Genomic DNA, 22682 nt, shown 5'->3' on the forward strand with positions numbered 1-22682 from the left:
GTATATACATTTTTGTCTGTATTTTTTATTTTTGGGACTGGAAACTTCACTTTATGTATTGCTCACTCTTTTTGATTAGGACATTTTGTGTTGTTTTGTTGCACCTGTAAACATACCCACTCTTGTTTTGGAAATACCACCTTTTTGTGTCTCTGTCTCCATGTCTGACTTGGTTTGGACATGTGCAGAGGAGAGATGCTGGGTATATTGGGAGAAGGATGCTAAGGATAGAGCTGTCAGGTAAGGAGAGAAAAGGAAGGCCTAAGAGAAGGTTTATGGATGTGGTGCGAGAGGATATGCAGGTGATGGGTGTAACAGAACAAGATGATGAGGACAGGAAGATATGGAAGAAGATGATCCGCTGAGGCAACCTCTAACAGGAGCAGTCGAAAGAAGAAGAAAAAGTAGTTATCTTGTTCGCTAGCTTAGCGGAAGTAAGTAATGCCCCGAGGCTGGCGCATGAGTGAGGAAGACCCTCGGACCACAGCGTGTCTCTCAGATTCATGCAAATAAATCGGTGCCGCATCTGAACTATGATACTTGAGAGAGGTCGCAAAATCAATCGGAATGTTCTAAATCCGTTAAGCAGTTCTCTCGTGAAAAACAGACAGACAGACAGACAGACATACATACATTGGATTTTATATATATATAGAGATGTTTCGTGTTAATTTATTAGATTTTAACTTCTTCATTTGCACTGTGGGCAACTTGATCAACTATCATTTATTGAAGAATTTGAATGCAGTGCACCTTTTGGAAACTGTTTGTTGCCTTTTGATTTTTATAAAATGGCATTTTGCCTTTTCTGCACCTTCAGTCATGTCTTTGTGCCCTCACTCGCCCAAGTCCACCCTCGATTATGACTATTGATGCCCCCGAAGAGGCTGAGGCATCAATTCACTCAATGTGGTGTCACCAATTAGACTCACTGGCACATCTTTGGGGATCTGGGAGGAAAGCTGGAATCCCCAGAAGAAAATCTGTAATGGCCAACCCCTTACCGAGACCGGGCACTACACTACCAAGACTACTCCTTGGATCAACCTGAGGTTTCTGGCTCTAATAACAAGCCGTACTTCTTACAAGTTGTCTTACTTTTCCCGACACGATGAAATAACCACAAAACAGTAACAGATATGTAAAATCAAACATGAATATATTGTAAAATGAAAGGACAGACAAATATTCAATAATATATACATATATGTGCGCGCAAAACACCACTATCCCAAAAATACCAGTGACTAATTATTATATAAAACACGCCCCTAAACACTAAATAGAAACACGGAACACAAACACAGATTAGTTATACACGGCGATTGAAATGTGGTGATAAATGAGTCCAAAATAAAGTCCGACGGTACTGATACCGGCTGTAGTGTTATTGTGCTCCTTCCTGACAATAAAACAACCTCACCGTGAAAAGTCCTGGCAATGGCTGGTATGAATTCGAACCCCGGGGTTTTCTCGGCTCTGGCTGTCGTGATGATGAATCGGATGTTGAAAAAGCAAGCAGTGGACTAAAGCAATGATCGGAAGTGATGAATTTGTAAATGACCGAGTAAATTGTTTCCTTTCTCCTCTCTCTCTTTCTCTTTCTCTCTTGCCTTCGCTCCTTTGTTTTAAATACAGAATGTCCCGGATGTATCTAGTGAGTTAACAGGTGATCTCCATCTCAGGGCTGTGGTTTCTCTCCATCATCCTTCCCCTCTTCGCTTACGGGGACAACATTCACTGATGCACATATAACGGACAGTAAACGGGACGATGAAAACAAAACGCACTCCGCAGAAACAAAAAACAAATACTTATTATTATGCAGCCCCGTTACAATCTAAAAAGACATGAAGAGAATGAGCACAATCCACATGGGCAATGGCCAGGCACAGATTTTGAACCCAGGACTCTGGATCTGGGGAGTAGCAGAAACAACCACTGCAATACCCCTTTATCCATCCATCTCCCCATCTATCCATCCGTCCATTCACTACAATGAACGCTTGTGGTCATAGGTGAACCTCAAACCCAGAAGCTTGCTTCCATCATCACTTTCCACTTCTCCGTGTCTTTTGCCAGGTTAAGTTTCTGCCTGACGTCATGGCTGCCCGTGACTTGACAACCGTCCACTTTGTTCTTCTTCTCCCTTTCCCTTTTTTTATCCTTGTCCTGACTTGGCAAGAAAAACAGATAACTAGTTTACTTGAGTAACCGGGAGAAGCGAGCACAAGGCATAACAAATGTACGGAAACAATAAACCAAAACTCATATGAGTCAAAAAACAGGCAAGATAAGAAAAGTGATCACACGAAACTTCTGAAATGAAAATCGGGATTTCATCCGCAGATCGGATAAGGCTCAGAGCAAATGGCTGACCTCTGATGCCCGTCAAGGTCATGACCCCTTGGACCACGCCCCTAGAAACACGGACAACGGCACACAATCTGACTCCTCTAACAGGAAAAGGCTACAAGACCTCAATTGTCAGCCTAAATCATGACAGTCCTGCTTTCTTACACAATCTTGCCCAACTGCTCACCAGTTGAATTTCTTGGCACTTTCTCTTCAATATTCCCTTTCAACAACAACATTTATTTCTGCAGCCCATTTTCATACAAAGTATGTGCACAATGTGCTTCACAGGATGTCAAAGAGTAATTACATACAAAGAAAAACAAATTATAATAATCATATTTCTTTGCATTTACAGTATGCAGCGCTTTTCTCACTGCTCAAAGCGCTTAGCAATTACAGGTTAAGGGCCTTGCTCAAGGGACCAACAGAGCAGAGTCCCTTTTGGCATTTACGGGATTCAAACCGGCGACCTTCCGTTTGCCAGTGCAGCTCCCTAGCCTCAGAGCCACTACTCCGCTGTTTAAATACCAATTGTGGCGGACAGCTGGGGCTCCTGCCCGGGTGGGACGCCTGGATGATGAGGGGACCAGGTGAGAGGACATGTTAACAGCCGAACATGAGAGGGCACCCCCCCCCTGGATGGCACCGACCCCAGCAGGGTTGAGCGCCTCTGACAGGGGGCACCTGGACAGCTCCGGAGCCTTGGACTGCGGCACTTCTGCCACACCCATGTGTGGGGTACAAAAGAGGCCACCTCAGTCCATTTCAGGAGCCAGAGTCGGGAGGTAGAGGAGTGGAGGCAGGAGAAGGAAAGAAGAAGAAGAACAGAAAAAAGAGAGAGAGAAAAGAAGAAAGGACTGAGCAATAACTACTGGGGATTGTGCAATGTGTTTTGTGCTAAAGAAAAAGGAAAATAAACGTCTGTGTGTTTTTGGAACTTGTGTGCCCCGTGTCTGTCTGGGGTCCGGGCTGACCTCCACACAATATATACGAATAAACAGTTTACAAAAGATGAATAAATAATGCACACTTACATGAGAAAATATATCATTAGCAGAAGTAGTCCTTAAATATAGAATTTTTTTAAGTTTCTAGAAGTTTCTAGTCAGTGGGCCAGGGTGGGGGTGGCACGGTGGCACAGTGGGTAGCGCTGCTGCCTCACAATTAGGAGACCCGGGTTCACTTCCCGAGTCCTCCCTGCATGGAGCTTACATGTTCTCCCTGGTTTCCTCCCACAGTCCAAAGACATGAAGGTTAGGTACATTTTATATCCTAAATTGTCCCTAGTGTGTGCTTGGTGTGTGTGTGTGTGTGTGCCCTGTGGTGGGCTGGCGCCCTGCCCAGGGTTTGTTTCCTGCCTTGCACCCTGTGTTGGCTGGGATTGGCTCCAGCAGACCCCCGTGACCCTGTAGTTAGGATATAGCGGGTTGGATAATGAATGGATGGAGAGAAAAATTAATAAAAAAAATAAAACAAAATCTGTTGGGGTTCCAATGCCAAAAGACCCCCCAAACCCCACTGTGCATTCTGCCTCCCATAAATGTTCTTACATTGTTCTTTATTGTTTTATTTTTTTAGGCTTTGTCTCAGAGGGTCATGTGACAGGTTGGGGGTATCCACTTTCATTCAGACATCACAGGGGGAAGCACAAGACTTTGGTCGGGTGGTGATGGTGCAGAACACCAGGAAGAACAGGAAAAGAAAAACAGAGAAAGATTAATAATGATTGGAGACTTACTGAAGAATATGACGATTCTGGGCATAGATAGGGTATTAAGAATATAACTAAACTTAAGCTCCAAAAAAGCAAATTAATATAGTGGGATTCTAGATGTTCCACAGTGTTAGCCTGGCGTATCTCAGTTGGTAAAATATTCCAGAACGCCAAAAGCCGCCTCACCACGACTTGGCCACGACTTAGAATGATGGGGGATCAACTCTTCAAGTTATTGGAAGGAACAAATTTATTTTTAAGGCTTTACAAGCCATTAGTAGAATTTTAAAGTCAGTTCTAAATGACACAGGTAACCAATGTAATGACGCCAGGACTGGTGTGATGTGCTCAGATTTTCTATTTTTCTGGCTCAGATTCTTGCTGCTGCATTTTGGACTAACTGCAGCCCATTCTTAGGTAGTCCATTTACAGTGCATCCGGGAACTATTCACAGCGCATCACTTTTTCCACATTTTGTTATGTTACAGCCTTATTCCAAAATGGATTAAATTCATTTTTTTCCTCAGAATTCTGCACACAACACCCCATAATGACAACGTGAAAAAAGTTTACTTGAGGTTTTTGCAAATTTATTAAAAATAAAAAAAATTGAGAAAGCACGTGTACATAAGTATTCACAGCCTTTGCCATGAAGCTCCAAATTGAGCTCAGGTGCATCCTGTTTCCCCTGATCATCCTTGAGATGTTCCTGCAGCTTCATTGGAGTCCACCTGTGGTAAATTCAGTTGACTGGACATGATTTGGAAAGGCACACACCTGTCTATAGAAGGTCCCACAGTTGACAGTTCATGTCAGAGCACAAATCAAGCATGAAGTCAAAGGAATTGTCTGTAGACTTCCGAGACAGGATTGTCTCAAGGCACAAACCTGGGGAAGGTTACAGAAAAATTTCTGCTGCTTTGAAGGTCCCAATGAGCACAGTGGCCTCCATCATCCGTAAGTGGAAGAAGTTCGAAACCACCAGGACTCTTCCTAGAGCTGGCCAGCCATCTAAACCGAGTGATCGGGGGAGAAGGGCCTTAGTCAGGGAGGTGACCAAGAACCCGATGGTCACTCTGTCAGAGCTCCAGAGGTCCTCTGTGGAGAGAGGAGAATCTTCCAGAAGGACAACCATCTCTGCAGCAATCCACCAATCAGGCCTGTATGGTAGAGTGGCCAGACTGAAGCCACTCCTTAGTAAAAGGCACATGGCAGCCCACCTGGAGTTTGCCAAAAGGCACCTGAAGGACTCTCAGACCATGAGAAAGAAAATTCTCTGGTCTGATGAGACAAAAATTGAACTCTTTGGTGTGAATGCCAGGTGTCACGTTTGGAGGAAACCTGGCACCATCCCTACAGTGAAGCATGGTGGCGGCAGCATCATGCTGTGGGGATGTTTTTCAGCGGCAGGGACTGGGAGACTAGTCAGGATAAAGGGAAAGATGACTGCAGCAATGTACAGAGACATCCTGGATGAAAACCTGCTCCAGAGCGCTCTTGACCTCAGACTGGGGCGACGGTTCATCTTTCAGCAGGACAACGACCCTAAGCACACAGCCAAGATATCAAAGGAGTGGCTTCAGGACAACTCTGTGAATGTCCTTGAGTGGCCCAGCCAGAGCCCAGACTTGAATCCGATTGAACATCTCTGGAGAGATCTTAAAATGGCTGTGCACCGACGCTTCCCATCCAACCTGATGGAGCTTGAGAGGTGCTGCAAAGAGGAATGGGCCAAACTGGCCAAGGATAGGTGTGCCAAGCTTGTGGCATCATATTCAACAAGACTTGAGGTTGTAATTGGTGCCAAAGGGGCATCGACAAAGTATTGAGCAAAGGCTGTGAATACTTATGTACATGGGATTTCTCAGTTTTTTTATTTTTAATAAATTTGCAAAAACCTCAAGTAAATGTTTTTCACGTTGTCATTATGGGGTGTTGTGCGTAGAATTCTGAGGGAAAAAAATCAAATGTGATGCACCTGGAGAACTTCTGGGTGCTCTGTAAAGGAGGCCGCCTCACTCCAATTGAGGAGCCAGAGTTGGGAGGTCGAAGGCAAAGTTTGCCTGGAGAGAATTGGAGATGGCAGAGAAGGAAGGAAGAAAGAAAGAAAGAAAGAAAGAAAGAAAGAAAGAAAGAAAGAAAGAAAGAAAGAAAGAAAGAAAGAAAGAAAGAAAGAAAGAAAGAAAGAAAGAAAGAAAGAAAGAAAGAAAGAAAGAAAGAAAGAAAGAAAGAAAGAAAAGGGACTGTTGTGTTGTTTAATTGTGTACTGTACTCTGAAGTGGGGAGCTGGGGAATAGAGCTGTCCCGTAAGGAAATAAACTGTGTGCTGCTTTTGGACTTGTGTCTCTGCGCCTGTCTCTGTCTGGGTTTGGGGAGCTGTACGTCCCCGTGGCTTTCACACAGAGCTATCCTGATAACACCCAGCTCTATTTATCCATTACGCCTGATGACCCAGAGGTTCTAAACCCTTTCATTCAATGCCTTACTAGTATAGTAGAATGGATGAATATGAATTTCCTTAAACTAAACAAATGGCCAGAGTTGCCTCGAAAGCTTACATATTGTAATCTTTTTAGTTAGTCAAAAAAGGTTAACTTCTCATGGCAGCAATAAACAAAGTGACAATGTTAAAAATAGAATTAATCATCTGGCCCTGTGAATCAAACCAGAGGTCAAGAATTTAGGTGTTATTATTGACTCGGCCCTTAATTTCAGATCGCATACTAATAATATTGCCAATGCTGCTTTCTTCCATCAAGGAACATTGCAAGGGTGGGATCTCTTATAACATTTAAAGATGCCGAAAAATGAATACATGCATTTGTATTTAGCCTGCTAGATTACTGCAATGCTCTCCTATCAGGACAACCTAAAGTTCATCAAGAACATGGGGACACAGTCAGAAACTTGTGAAGGGTAAATTTCGCACAAACATTAGGAAGTTTTTCTTCACACAGAGAATGATAGACACTTGGAATAAGCGACCAAGTAGTATGGTAGAGAGTAAGACTTTATAATAAGTGGAGAGGACTGGCGAGCTTTGTTGGGCTGAATGGCCTGTTCTCATCTCGAGTGTTCTAATGTTCTAAAGAGGACGTAAATTGGCTTCAAATTGTCTGGAGTGCAGCAGCAAGAATTTTAACCACAAGGAAAAAAATATAAAGCATATATTCCGAATGTTAATATCTTTACATCAGCTGCCAGGGTCCTTTACGATCAATTTTAAAATACTTCTACTTATATATAAGGCTGTAAACAATCTCACCCCTATCTACGTCTTACAATGCCTGTTTTCTTCTGTACCATATTGCAATCTTAGATCTGCAAATTCTGGTTTGATAGATAGATAGATAGATAGATAGATAGATAGATAGATAGATAGATAGATAGATAGATAGATAGATAGATAGATAGATAGATAGATAGATAGATAGATAGATAGATAGATAGATAGATAGATAGATAGATAGATAGATAGATAGATAGATAGATAGATAGATAGATAGATAGGCCAAAGAGCAGTCCCTTTTATATAACAAGGTTATTAATAAGGACTTAATAATCTGCAATGGTACTAAATGGTCTCTGTTAATTTCTCACCTCGATGTTGCAATAGCAATCATTGTGTAAGGCATTATAAACTGAAGCCTAATCATTTGATTTTATTAAATATCAAGATAGATTGATAGATTGTGGCAGCACTACTTAAATTGCCTACAACTCCCAGCAGCCCCTTTAATATTATGTCATCGAGCACATTCAGAAGGCCTAGGGATTGATGGGAAGAACAATAATGAAGTGGCCCCTTTAAAAAGGAGACAAAAAGTTGCTCAGTGGATCGCAATCAACTGGCTGTATTTGTTTCCATGCATCACACATACTATTGGATTACAACCACAGTGGACTGCAAGTTCTTCTGAATGTGTGTGCTGACATGTGCCTGCTTGTCTGCGTGATTTCATCTTGGTTGGATGCGTCTTCTTCTGGGGAGTGCTACCAATCATGCCAAATCACCCAAAAATTTTGGGCCATCTCCTTGTTACATCTAACCTGCTGAACTGGAACCTGGTAGGACAAAACATTACATTTCCTTCAGAGGGCTATTAGTGCCCCGTTCATTGAGCCGCTTATCACTGTCTCTTTGTGTGAGTGTTTGCATGACGGGTCAAGGCAAACAAATCACCATCCTTGAACATTATCTATCTATCTATCTATCTATCTATCTATCTATCTATCTATCTATCTATCTATCTATCTATCTATCTATCTATCTACAGGGTGAGGCAGAAAGGATGAACGTCTTTGAAATGGCTAGAACTCACCACTAGATGGAGTGACAGATGTGCGGTAGGTGGTGTTAGGTTTGCGAAGTCTTAGCATTTTTTTATTTTCTTTTTATTTGAAGTCATGGAGCCGTGGACGATAGAACACCGCGTTTTGCGTACGACTGTTTTGTCAAGAACAACCAATCTATTACCGCAGTTCAGAGTGAGTTTCGTTGCCATTTCAATATCCACAGAAATAAAGCTGTTCCCGCTCATAACACTATCCTACGTTGGGTTAAAGCACTTCATACACGAGGTACACTAATGAACAAAAGACTGCCGGGGGCTACACGAACGGCACGTACCCCTGAAAATGTGGAAAGCATACGACTAGCCCTGCTGAGAATTCCAAGTCGATCTGCTCAGAAGCATTCTTCTGAACTTGGCCTCAGTAATCGTTTGGAGCGCTATATCGAGATGATAAACAACTTCTTTTTACCAGAATTACGACGATAACGTATTCCCATCCGGCGTGTGTGGTTTCAACAGGATGGGGCGACAGCCCACACATCTAGAGCATCAATGGATGTTATTCGCCCTCTCTTCCCTGGTCACCTCATTTTCAGGTTTGGTGACATTCATTGGCCTCCTCTGTCCCCTGACTTATCCATGTGCGATTATTTCTTGTGGGGTCACCTCAAGGCACATGTATACGAGCATAAGCCCCGTACATTGGAGGAACAGAAGGAAGCCATTCGCGTGGAAGTCGCCCAAATCGACAGAGCGATGTTGAAAAGAGTGGAGGCCAACTTCCATGAACGCCTTCAGAAATGCATCAGTGATAACGGACACCACATGGGAGATGTTGTTTTCCACACTTGATTTTGTCAAATGCTATTTCAATATGAACTCAAATCTTTCAATAAATTTCTTTGTAAGAAAAAATTAACAATTTTGTGATTTTGTAAAAAATGTCCATCCTCTCTGCCTCACCCTCTATCTATCTATCTATCTATCTATCTATCTATCTATCTATCTATCTATCTATCTATCTATCTATCTATCTATTCTGTATCTCTGTCTGTCATTTTTTCAGCATCCTTTTCACCTTTATGATGCCCTTTTTCAGCTCTCATAAATGGCACCACTAGGTGGCAGCATGTCCCTGCAGATCACCACAGTGCCGGTTCACTTTGATTTCTTGGATTTGAAGCCTCTGCCAGCTCTTGGATTTCAGCTCCTTAAAATACAGAGAAAGAGGAAAATGGCCTAATGGAAATTAAGAATGATAGTGCTCAGATGGAAAAAAATGCAGATGTAGTTTTAGTAAACAAAATATTGGCAGCAACAGAAGTGAAATAAATTAGAAGTCATTAGAAGAACAATTCCATTTTTGGAGAGTAATTGTGAAATGGTTATTATAATTTGAAGACAGGCTTGAATTCATTCTCTTTCTTCTCGTAAATATTATTTTTCTTTGTTTTCATAAGAGGCTATAGAAAGAAAAGAAAATGACCAAATTATAAAATACATGTTCGCTATCGATTGCTCTGTAACAGACTAATGTCCTGACCTGAAATGGCTTTAAACCTGAAGCTGCTGGGAAAGTTCCAGCTCCCCATGAAGGCGGCTTGCTTCAGTAAATGGATGCTATTTATTCTTCTACATTTTACAAACCACAAGGCTGTTTATCTGTTTGCTCACCTCATCAAGTCTTGTGGATCTCTCTCATTGGAGTCAAAGAAGTGTGAGAAATGGTTCTTTAGCACAGACTCCATTTCTCAATAGGCCTTAAAATTATACAGAAATGGTTGCTATACTATTTCGTCTTGAAGTAAGACATTCAAGCAAGGTCAACACATCAGGATAAATCATGTAATGATTTTAGGAATAAATTTAAAAATGGAATAAATTTAAAAATGGATGCCCTGGTGGGGCTCTGTAAGCAGGTAAGTGTGCCTTACTAATATAGGAGATGTCCACTGCCATTGCCCACAGTGTACCCATCTACCACACTCCTTTACACCTCTTGTACCTCCTTCGTCCCTTCTGTTGTTTATCCCTTCCACCATATGAGCTCTTGTCCTCTCTCTGGTAGAAAAGTCCTTTTCAAGAAAAGATTACAAGCACTCCCAGTGCCATTATCAGTCCCCTTGGTGCTACCACTGGGTTGAGTGAAGTTTCTCCTTTAAGTAGAGAGAGCAGGTTTAGGCTCCCCTACACTGCCCACTACACTTGGCACACTCTTACACACATACCAGTGGGATAATCAATCCGGTTTGCATGTCTTTTGGACATTGAAAGAAAACAGAATGCCAGGGGAAGGCAGTGAGGTGTAGGGTTTAAAGGTTTAAGTCTTTGGACTTCAGACCCTGTGCTTGTGGGTTCAAATCCTACTACTGACACAATGTCACACTGAGCAAGTCACATGACCTGCCTGTGCTCCATTTGGAAAACCAAAGGAAATGTAACCAATTGGATCATAAGTGTCATAAGTCACCTTGGATAAAGGCGTCAAAAATATTAGTAAATGCAAAAAACAACCAGTATGCAAAGTCCATACAGAAATTGTACATCCCAGGGGCCTCATGCATATCAATAATATATAAAACATTGCGTACGGGCAAAAGCAGAAATGTGCGTACGTACAAAAAAATCCAGAAGCATAAATCTGTGCGTACGTCAACTTCCACGTTCTTCCGCTCCATAAATCCCGGTCAGCGTGAAAAGTAACACACGTGCACACGCCTGCTGCCACTCCCCAAACTCCTCCCAGAATTACGCCTCTTTGAATATGCAAATCAATATAAATAGCCCTTAAGCTCAGCGTTCTGTGAAAAGACAATGGCAAAAGCACATGGAAAATTGAAGAGTTTCAGTGGAGGCAAAGAAAAACATACCACTTGTTGGTTTAACCCTTTAACCGCCAACTCCCTAAATATTCCCCACGCCAGGTGAAATCTGAACAATTTTCGTTTTTTTACTTTTTTACATTTTTTTTACATTTTTTACATTTATTCAAGCAGTATTGACCACTAAATGTTGTGCAAGTTGCCAGTGTATACACGAAATCTATAAATGTAACCTGAATTCTCAGCTAAGCAAATCATCTTGATACCAAACCGTGCCCTTTTCAATGGTAGATACTGTCGAAACTGTAAGCGGCCCTTCCACGACAATAAACTTTCATCAACTGCAACTGACGGTCCTGGCATGTAGGGCAACTGAAATGCTTCAAATAAATGATCAATCAAAGGACGTAGCTTGAACAAGTGGTCGCGGTTTGGATCTTTCTTATCTGGCTCGTTTCTGTTGTCATTCAAATGAAAGAATTTCAGCAGCAAAGAGAATCGGTTACGTGTCATGACAGCTGCAAAAATAGGTGTTGCATACATAGGATCTGTAGACCAGTACATCTCAATATCTGGTTTTCTGATTATTCCCATCAACATCAAAATCCCAATGAATTTTTTCATTTCGTTTTCATCAGTGTCAAACCAAGCACGAACACGGGAATGTGGAGGTAAATTGGGATTTTTCTCAATAAACTGTGCTGCATACAGATTTGTCTGATGAACAAAATGTCTGATCAAATCAGGTGACACAAACAGCTCATAAAACTGCTCAGCAGTGTAATTGTTTACATCAACAATAAAGCCACACGTTACCTCAAACGAATGCAGAAAAGGTAGTTCACCTCGGGCAGCAGCCCAGCTGACATGCTGGGGATACACCCACTCAGCGCCGTCATCCGATGCCTCTTCATTCACAGTATCATGCAGCGCACGTTGCTGCTCATCACTGTCACTAAAATCTTCTTCAGAACTGCTACAATCATGATCAGAACTGTCCAAAATTGCCTGCAAAGCCTCACTTGAAGTCAGTTTACGTTTCGCCATATTCACAGCTGTTACATGCGAATCACGTCACATGACCGGCCAAAACAACCACAGACTTGTCGAAATACAACGTAGTAATAATACCCACGCCAAACCGTCAGTTATACTACTTGCCAGGCATTCATATAACCACAGGCAAATGTGCCGGATAATTCCGGCAGTATGGCGTTAGCAATAAAACAACGCTGCCGGATATATCCGGCAGAGGGCGGTTAAGGGGTTAAACAGTGATATAAACAACAAAAGGAAGTTTCGGAGAAACTCGAAAGCTCAAGTTCACAAAGTCGCACAGTGCCCAAAATAAAAAAGAAGTTGTCAGATATCAAAGTCGCCGTGATAAGGCGAGTCGTAGCTCACCATCTGAGTGTCATATGAAAGCTTATAGGGTACAGAGAAAAGAAAAAAAATTAGGGACACAGCGAGAAAAAAGCTCGAAATGTCAACTTTAATCTCTTAATTTCCACTTTAATCATGTAGTTTATTTTATCATTAAAGTAGAACATCATAAACTTCATCTTAAAATCGTTTAATTTACTAGTTTCTCAAATCACATCGTAAGTAAAGTAGCACGTTAAATGCTTTGTTTTGTATTTGATCTTCTATGTGCTCTATGTGTGTAAATCACTATGTGCTTCTTAAACGGGCTTTCTCTTCATCCGACAGGACACAGAATCCACTAAGTTCATAATATTACAGCTCTCTGAATAATTCAAATACTGAGATGTATACTTAATATCATTTTCATGGTGATAGGAATTAAATTATGTTATTAAACATGGGAACACGGTGGTGCAGTGATAGTGATGAGCTGGTGCCCTGTCCAGTGATTGTTCATGTCTCACGCAAGATGCTTGCTGCGCCGTGTGCAACCTTCGATGAAATAATTTATTGTAGCAGTACTGTCTCTTTCAAACGTACTAACCTCCAATTCTCCAAATACCCAATCACCACACAATCATAGATATTAAGCCATCTGTAAGGTGAGAACTCTGATTCTTCAAAACTTTTAGGGAACATTGAAATTCCTTCGTAGTACATTATTCTATCCATATATCCTTCCAGTGTCGCGCCAGTCCCAGCAAGGATACAGCGGGAGGCAGGAACAATCCCTGAAGGGGGAGCCAGCTCATCGCTAGCACTGCGACATTGTGTCCTCACATGTTTATTTATTAACAATATAGATTATTTAAATGATGTTAACATTTTATTTGCATAATATAATAAACATATTTTGCTGCATTTCATCTTAAAAATGATATCGTCATCATATGTAAATACACGCTTTATAAAGTGCCTCAGGTTGTGAAATATTATAACTGTAGTTCAAGTTCAGACAGTTCTACAAGGAGCACTTGATGGACTGATTGAGTGTGTTTATAGTTCTTGGGATGAAACTGTTTCTGAACCGCGAGGTCCGTACAGGAAAGGCTCTGAAGCGTTTGTCGCATGAGAGAAGATCAAATAGACTGTGTGAATGGCAGAGGCAGAGTGTGCTTGATGCTGTATACCGATAATTCTCTTTCCAATCAGCTGCTATAGAGATGTGATTCCCCACTCAGATACAGTGATATAAATACTCCGAGTGGTGCAGTGAGAGTAATATGGAAAAAGATGATCCACTGTCTCAACCCCTAACGGGAGCAGCTGAAAGAAGAAAAAGTAGGTGCAGTGAGAGTAACAAAGCTAAAGCAGTTATGGTATTTTGAATAGTTTGGCTATTCCGTGGCCCATTATATTGTTACAGGTTAATTACAATCAGATGCATTAAACTAATAAACAATATGTGGTTAATTTCAGTGTATTTGATAAAGCCGCGTCAGGGATGTGGATCTAATAAAGAAAGGGAAACCACACTGGAACAAAAGCACTGCTTTGATGATGGGTGCCGCCAGTCCGCAAAACCGAGCGGAGAATTTGCGTACGCCAGGGATTGAGCTGGTGTGAAAATGTGCGTAGCTTTATGCCAAGTTTAGGTTTTATACATCGCGATTTGAGTGTGGAAATGGGCTTATGCAACATTTTTGTGCATACACACCATTTATACATGAGGCCCCAGGTGTAATTTAGATTAATATTTTAATAACGGTTTGTGAATTGCCATTTAGGAATTGATTAGTGACTTTAAACTCTCCAGTTTTGATGTCACTACACTAGTTACCTGTGCCATTTAGAATTGACTTTAAAATCCTGCATATGGTTTACAAAGTCTTAAATAATCTCACTCCATCCTCTATCTCAGAATGTCTCTCACCTCACACTCCTAATTGTAACCTTAGATCTTCAAATGAGGGTCTGTTTAGAATTCCAAGAGCTAAACTTAAAAGAAGTGGTGAGGTGGCCTTCTGCTGTTATACTCCTCAAATCTTCAATACCAGTTTACTGATAGAAATTCGCCAGGCTAATACGGTGGAGCACTTTAACAAACTGATAAAAACTCATTACTTTAACATGGTTTTCTCAGAGCTTCATTTTAGTGTAACCCTGATATTCTGAAAATGCATTAAATTATCATTATCAATCTGGGCGGCTCCACAATCCGAACTAACCCCTACTTTCTCTGCTGTTATGTGGTGTCGATATGCGCCACCACCACTTCATCAGGGCATCACGCAGTTCGTACATTGATGGATTGAAAGCCAGAAGTCAAATTCTTCCATGAGATGTCTGAAAAGGCGCGATGTACATTATGACTCGTATCTCAGTGTACAGCCTGTGAGGATTCTGAACTGTTTTGGGACCCCCCTGCAACAGGATGACTTGCCAAAGTGTGATTGGTAACACCAATTCTCATTTCCGCCATTTCTGCCACATCCAACTTCTTCTGCTGTGCTCCCTCTTCTGTCTCATATCTCAGCTTCCATACATCATGTCTTAAAAACTTGACCTTTAACCTTCACCTTAATTCTTTGATCTCTTCTTCCAGTTGGTCCATCCACACTGCACTTTGTGGGTTATCACTGAATCTAATCCTCCATCTTGGGCTACCACTGATGTTAGATTTATTCACTCTCTTCAATGGCTCTCCCTGCAGGCTAACTTCTGAATCCTGATCATCATTAAACCTCAGATATTCTGTCTGCTTCTTTCTATTTATCTTCAATCTTCTATCTTCCAAAGCCCTCCTCCATTCTTCCAACCTCCACTTCACTTCCTGCTTTCCAGTGTTACACAACACAATGTCATCATTAAGGTCTCCAGGACACTGAACAAATCCAAATTCTATGTTGTGATATCATTTCCTGTTGAATTCTGCTCTGTACTTGTTATATTTCTATTGCACTATTGTATTGTATAGGGATTACTTGTGTTCCGTTCTGTGTATTGTATTGACCCCCCTTTTTTTTGACACCCACTGCATGCCCATCCTACCTGAAAAGGGGTCTCTCTTTGAACTGCCTTTCCCGAGATTTCTTCATTCAGAGGGCTGTTCACAAGGGTTTTCATCCCACCCCTGTGAACAGCCCTCTGAATGAAATGTAAAGTTTTGTCCTACCAGGTTCCATTTCCAAGAGGTTAGGCATGATTTGGCTAATATGGCATGATTGGGAATGCTCCCCAGAAGAATTCATATTTAACCAAAACAAAATCACACACGACAAGAAGGTTTACATCCAGAAGAAACTGTAACCCTCCGTGATTGTAATCCAGACGTACGTGTGATGCATACAAACAAATACGGACATTCGATCGCGATTCCCTCTTTTTTAAAGAGGCCACGTAATTATCCTTCTTCCCAGAACCCCCAGTGCCTTCTTGAGGTTGTGGCTTCATATCCCACGCTGTGTGACCGTGAGTGAGCAAGTCACTTGATCTACCTGTGCTACAATTAGAAAATCAAAAGAAACATAACCAGTTGTATCATAAATGTTGTAAGTCGCTTTGGATAAAGGTGTCAGCCAAATACATAAATATCTAAGTACGACCCAGTTAGAAAATGACTAACTGTCCTAATTGGGCATGTAGGACTTTAATGTGAAAGTTCTGGATCAGCATGAATGTTAATATAGACCTTCTTTTGCTAAATTCATAATATTGTGGCTTATTTTTCTTTCCACCACTAGATGTCAGCAGAGTGCTGTCCCAAGCGTTACTCTGGCATAAAAATGCTCATGTTACCCTGAGTCTGACTCATGGTTAACCGTAACTGCATAGAATTCTAAGCCTGAGTAATTCATGGAGTTAATGCTAAAGAAGTTATGCGAATACTGGAAGGGTTCAGCTTCTTCAAATGAGGGTCAGCTTATAATTGCAAGAGCTAAACTTAAAGAAGTGGTGAGGCGGCCTTCTGCTGTTTTGCACCTCAAATCTCCAATACCAGTTTACTGATAGAAATTCACCAGGCTAATACACTGGAGCACTTTAAAAAACTGCTAAAAACTCATTACTTTAACATGGTTTTCTCATAGCTTCATTTAAGTGTAACCCTGATATTCTGAAAATACATTAAATTATCATTATCATTCTGGGCGGCTCCACAATCCGTACTAACCCCTACTTTCTCTGCTGTTATGTGGTGTCGATATGCGCCACCACCACTTCATCAGGGCACCATGCAGTCTGTACATTGATGGATTGAAGGCCAGAAGTCAAATTCTTCCATGAGATGCCTGAAAACCATGAGGACTGATTAATATAATTTATGTTAGGAATGCCTAGAGGTTGCTGGGTGGTCTCGTGGTCTGGAAGCCCTGCAGATTTTGTTTTTTCTGCCCTCCCTGACCATAGGACCTTACTTTTATTCGATGTTAATTATTATTGTCTAATAATAATAATGGAAAAGTATAATAAACGTGTTGTGGGTGATTTGAACGTGTCCGCCTGTCTGTGTCCGGGTCATCTTCCACAATGGCACCTGAACAGGAACAGGTGGACACGTTCAAATCACCCACAACACGTTCATTATACTTTTCCATATTTACAATAAGTGCAGCACAACACCAAAGTCTCCAAAGTTCAGGCCAACTCTCACAATGCCTTACTTTCTTCAGGCCGCCTCCACTCCTCTCCACCAAGACCTCGTCTCTCGTCCTCCCGACTCCAACCCCTGAATGGAGGGAGGCGGCTCCGTTTATAATCACCCGGATGTGCTCCAGGTGCCTCCCTACAATCTTCCGCTGGCACTCCCCAGTGTGACGGAAGTGCCGGCTGCGCACCCGGAAACACGCCAGGTGTCCCCGATCCTCTTCCCCCCCAGCACTTCTGGGTTGTGGCGGAAGTGCTGAGGTCCAGGACTCCCAAGGCATTGGGGCGCCCCCTGGTGGTGACCACAGGCCCCTACAGGGTTGAGCTTCAAAGCTCTGCACCCGTGGTCCCCTTAGCCACCAGGGCGGTTGCCCCCCCAGCCACCTGTGACAGTTCTCACACCACTTTAACCTTCTTTCCAGTATTTTCTTAAAAAATTCCCCAACTTTATTTGTGCCTTTGATGCTCTCAGTTCCGATTTTATAAAGCTTTCTTGTTCCACATATCCACCTCAACATAAGAACATAAGAAATCTGACAAACGAGAGGAGACCAGTCAGTCCATCAAGCCCGCTTGTTTAGCTAGGTACTAGGTAAGCTGTCCCAAAATCTCATCCATGTTCTTCTTAAAGGTTCTCAAGGTTTCCATGTCTTGGTTCCAGACTAGTTTGTTCCCTATTAATGATACTGATTTTGGTATAGTTAGTAAACTTGTCAAATTTGCAGATGGCACTAAAATTTAAGAGATGGCAGAAGCAGAGGAGGCAGCATAAGAATTCTTTTTACTGGTCTTTAACACGTTGAACACGAGCATGTCACTGAGTCTGTCAAGGCGCAATGTACATTATGACTCGTATCTCAGTGTACAGCCTGTGAGGTTTCTGAACTCTTTTGGGACCCCCCTGCAACGGGATGACATGCCAAAGTGTGATTGTCGCATCTGTGGAGGACTGTTTGTCTGTTTAGCCGAGGCAACTGCAGGTTCATAGCGCTGTGGAAGCAACTATGAGCCGATCGCAGTTGCGCTATAAGCACCTGAAGCTGATGGGTAATGCAAGGGACATTATATAGGCAGGGAACAGCATTATTCGGCCACTGGCCTGGCCCCCCACTCTGACTGACTGCTGTGTCTGTGTATAGGAGAGTGGGAGATCCTGCTGCAATAAATAACCATGCTGTTCCTGTTTTTGAGTTGAATAAAGATGGTTTTGCCAAAGTAATGACACTGAGCCTCGTGTTTTGGGGTGCAAGACAGGGACTCACACATCACAAGCCACTATAGACACAGCAAGCTTGCTGCCACCTCTCAGTTATCTAATTCAGTGCTGCCATAGTGGATATCCATAGAATATATATATATTGTGGCATGTGGCCGGGGTCCAGTCCCAGCCGGGACGCCCCTGCAGCATATCTTCCGCGGGAGCAAGGATAGGAAACCCAGTATCTCCCCCTGGACATTAGATGGCAGCCTCCCTGATTTGCAGCGGTGCCTCGGACTCCCCCAGGGCTTCATGGGGGTTGGAGTTCAGTGCAGCCCTGTTGTGTTCCGCAGGTGCCGCCATGGGGGTGCTGCGGCAGGAGCTGTTGAGGAGGAGGAGTGGTGGTGGGAGAGAGAGAGAGGAGTGTGCTATACTTTGTGTGTTTTCAGTTTGTGCTTTGGACTGTGTTGAGGCTGGGGGGACACGGGGAAGACGTGGTAGTTAAAAAGCTCCGAGGTGGCGGGGCCGCTGGGGTGGACAAGGTTCACCCTGGGTTCATCAAAGCTCTGGATGTTGTGGGGCTGTCCTGGTTGACATGTCTCTGCAACATCACAAGGACATCAGGGGCGGTGCCTCTGGATTTGCAAACTGGGGTGGTGGTCCCTCTTTTTAAGAAGGGTGACTGGAGGATGTGATCCAACTATAGGGGGACCACACTCCTCAGCCTCCCCGGTAAGGTCTATTCATGGTCGATGGTCTAATCTCAGATTCAAGAGGAACAATGCAGATTCCGTCCCGGCCGTGGAACACTGGACCAGCTCTACACCCTGGCCAGGATCTTGGAGGGGGCACAGGAGTTTGCCCAACCAGTCCACATGTGTTTTGTGGATTTGAAGAAGGCATTCAACCATGTCCCTCGAAGCATCCTGTGGGGTGTGCTCCAAGAGTTCATCTCAATTGATTTAAGACGAAGGGCTGCACTGTCGCAGGAGGCTGAGGGCCAGACCCAGCTGGGATGCCTGAAAGGACCGGGAGGCAGTTTATACATCCCCTGGGCCATGAGGGGGCAACCGCCCTGGATAAGAATAGGACCATAGGGACCCACCAGGAGGCTCAAACCTATAGCGGCCCGAGTGTCATGGAGCCCGGGAAACCTGCACTTCCGCCACACCTGGGCAGGTGGAGGAAGAACCTTCCAGGGGTGCCAAACCAGAAAGTGCCGCCGGAAGGTCATCAGCAAGCACCTGGAGCACATCTGGGTGAATATAAAAGGGGCCGCATTCCTACAGTCGTCAAGCTGGAGCAGGACAAAGCTCCAGTGAGGAGAGGAAAGGCGGCCCACGGACAGTTGAAGGCCCGAGTAAGGGTGTTTGGTGCGGGAAGCACTGTGAGTGTGCGGGACTGGTGTTTGGGAACACTTGGAATAATAAAAGTGTGTGTTTTATGAACTGTCGGTGTCCGGGCTGAACATATAGATAGATAGATAGATAGATAGATAGATAGATAGATAGATAGATAGATAGATAGATAGATAGATAGATAGATAGATAGATAGATAGATAGATAGATAGATAGATAGATAGATAGATAGATAGATAGATAGATAGATAGATAGATAGATAGATAGATAGATAGATAGATAGATAGATAGATAGATACTTTATTAATCCCAAGGGGAAATTCACATACTCCAGCAGCATCATATTGATACAAAACAATGTTAAATTAAAGATTGATAACAATGCAGGTATAACAGACAATAACTTTGTATAATGTTAACGTTTACCCCCCGTGTGGAATTAAAGAGTCGCATAGTGTGGGGGAGGAACGATCTTCTCAGTCTGTCAGTGGAGCAGGATGGTGACAGCAGTCTGTCGCTGAAGCTGCTCCTCTGTCTGGAGATGATCCTGTTCAGTGGATGCAGTGGATTCTCCATGATTGACAGGAGTCTGCTCAGCGCCCGTCGCTCTGCCACAGATGTCAAACTGTCCAGCTCCGTGCCTACAATAGAGCCTGCCTTCCTCACCAGTTTGTCCAGGCGTGAGGCGTCCCTCTTCTTTATGCTGCCTCCCCAGCACACCACCGCGTAGAAGAGGGCGCTCACCACAACCGTCTGATAGAACATCTGCAGCATCTTATTGCAGATGTTGAAGGACGCCAGCCTTCTAAGGAAGTATAGTCGGCTCTGTCCTTTCTTGCACAGAGCATCAGTATTGGCAGTCCAGTCCAGTTTATCATCCAGCTGCACTCCCAGGTATTTATAGGTCTGCACCCTCTGCACACAGTCACCTCTGATGATCACGGGGTCCAGGAAGGGCCTGGGCCTCCTAAAATCCACCACCATCTCCTTGGTTTTGCTGGTGTCCAGGTGTAGGTGGTTTGAGTCACACCATTTAACACAGCACGTACATGTTTAAAAGCGTGCTGAAATATTTTGACCATTTCCTTGTGTCTTAATCTGTTAGTTTGGAGTGGAACTGTGGCCTGATTTGATCCTGAAGCAGACAGTTGTTGTTCTGTTCTGTAAGTAATGACAATGCAAAAAAAATAAAAAAGCAAATCACTCAGCAGTGCAAAAAAAATAAAAATAATAAAAACAAAATCATTTGTTTCCTAAACTTATTAAGCTCATAATTGGATTGAAATAATTGCATACAGACGCTCATCACACAGAATTACATTACGTTAAAAAAAGGAGCCGAAAAATTCCACTTTCCAGGCACATAGATGAATGTGTAGTTTTCTATAATTAGATGTGTGTACTGGAATGAAAATGTTCACTTCTTGGAGTGGAGACCGCACACTCTGGGTGTGTGAGGTGCTGTTAGACTGAAATAGACTTTGAAAAACGAAGTATGCACAGGGTGGCATGGTGGTGCAGTGGTAGTGCTCGCAGTGAAGAGGCCTGGGTTTGCTTCCCGTGTCCTCCCTGCGTGGTGGAGTTTGCATGTTCTCCCCGTGTCTGCGTGGGTTTCCTCCCACAGTCCAAAGACATGCAGGTTAGGTGCATTGGCGATCCTAAATTGTCCCTAGCGTGTGCTTGGTGTGTGTGTGTGTGTGTGTGTGTGTGTGTGTGTGTGTGCCCTGCGATGGGCTGGCGCCCTGCCTGAGGTTTGTTTCCTGCCTTGCACCCTGTGCTGGCTGGGATTGGCTCCAGCAGACCCCCGTGTACCCTGTAGTTAGGATATAGCGTGTTGTATAATGGATGGATGGATGGAACTGCTGACGGCAGACACACAATGGATTCTGAGGTGTGTAGAAACATCTGATCTGCTCAAGTTCCAGCGAATGTTTCCAAACTCATTGGATGGCGCTTCATTATACAACAGAATAATAAGCCAAAGTTTGTGAAAAAGGACTTCAAAGAGCCTGCAGAATTCTGGGAAAAAGGTCTTGTGGACAGACGAAACAAAAATGAACCCCATCAGAGTGATGGTGAGAGCAAAGAGTGGAGATCAAAAGGAACTCCCCCAGATCCAAAGCAGACCATCTCATCTGTTAAACATGGCAGTGCTGGGGGTGTTATGGCTTGGGCATGTATGGCTGCCACAGGTCCTGGCACACTTCTCTTCATGATGGAACTGCTGACGGCAGACACACAATGCATTCTGAGGTGTGTAGAAACATCTGATCTGTTCAAGTTCCAGCGAATGTCTCCAAACTCACTGGATGGCGCTTCATTCTACAACAAGATAATAAGCCAAACATCTGCTGAGGACACACAGGAGTTTATCAAAGCTACAAAATGGAAACTTCTTGAATGGCCAAGCCAGTCAACTGATTTAAATCCAACTGTGCAGGCCTGCTATATGCTGCAGAAGAAACAGAAGGGTTCAAGTCCAAGAAACATAGAGGAGCTGAAGATGGCTGCATTAGAGCCTTGGCAGAGCATCACCAGAGAAGACCCTCAGCGCCTGGTGATATCTACAGGGTGACATAAAAAAACGGGAACTTTTTTACAATCCAATAAAACTAGAAGTGATAAAAGAAATAAATTTTATTCATAGTAATTGAAACCTTAAAATTTGCCATTTATGAAAAATTGATATAATTTATCATTTTTTAAAAATTACGTCTTTTAGATGGCATCCTCCTGTACGAATACATTCTTGAAATCTGCTGTTGAGATTCTTCATTGACCGCTGCAACATCTCAGCTGGGATACTGTGAATTTCATCCCGAATTCTCTGTTTTAACTCATCCAGGGTTCTTGGTCGAGTCGTGTACACTTTACTCTTGAGGTAGCCCCACAAGAAAAAATCACAAACGGATAAATCTGGCGATCT

The sequence above is a fragment of the Erpetoichthys calabaricus genome, chromosome 6 (genome assembly GCF_900747795.2).
Source record: "Erpetoichthys calabaricus chromosome 6, fErpCal1.3, whole genome shotgun sequence".
NCBI lineage: Eukaryota > Metazoa > Chordata > Cladistia > Polypteriformes > Polypteridae > Erpetoichthys > Erpetoichthys calabaricus.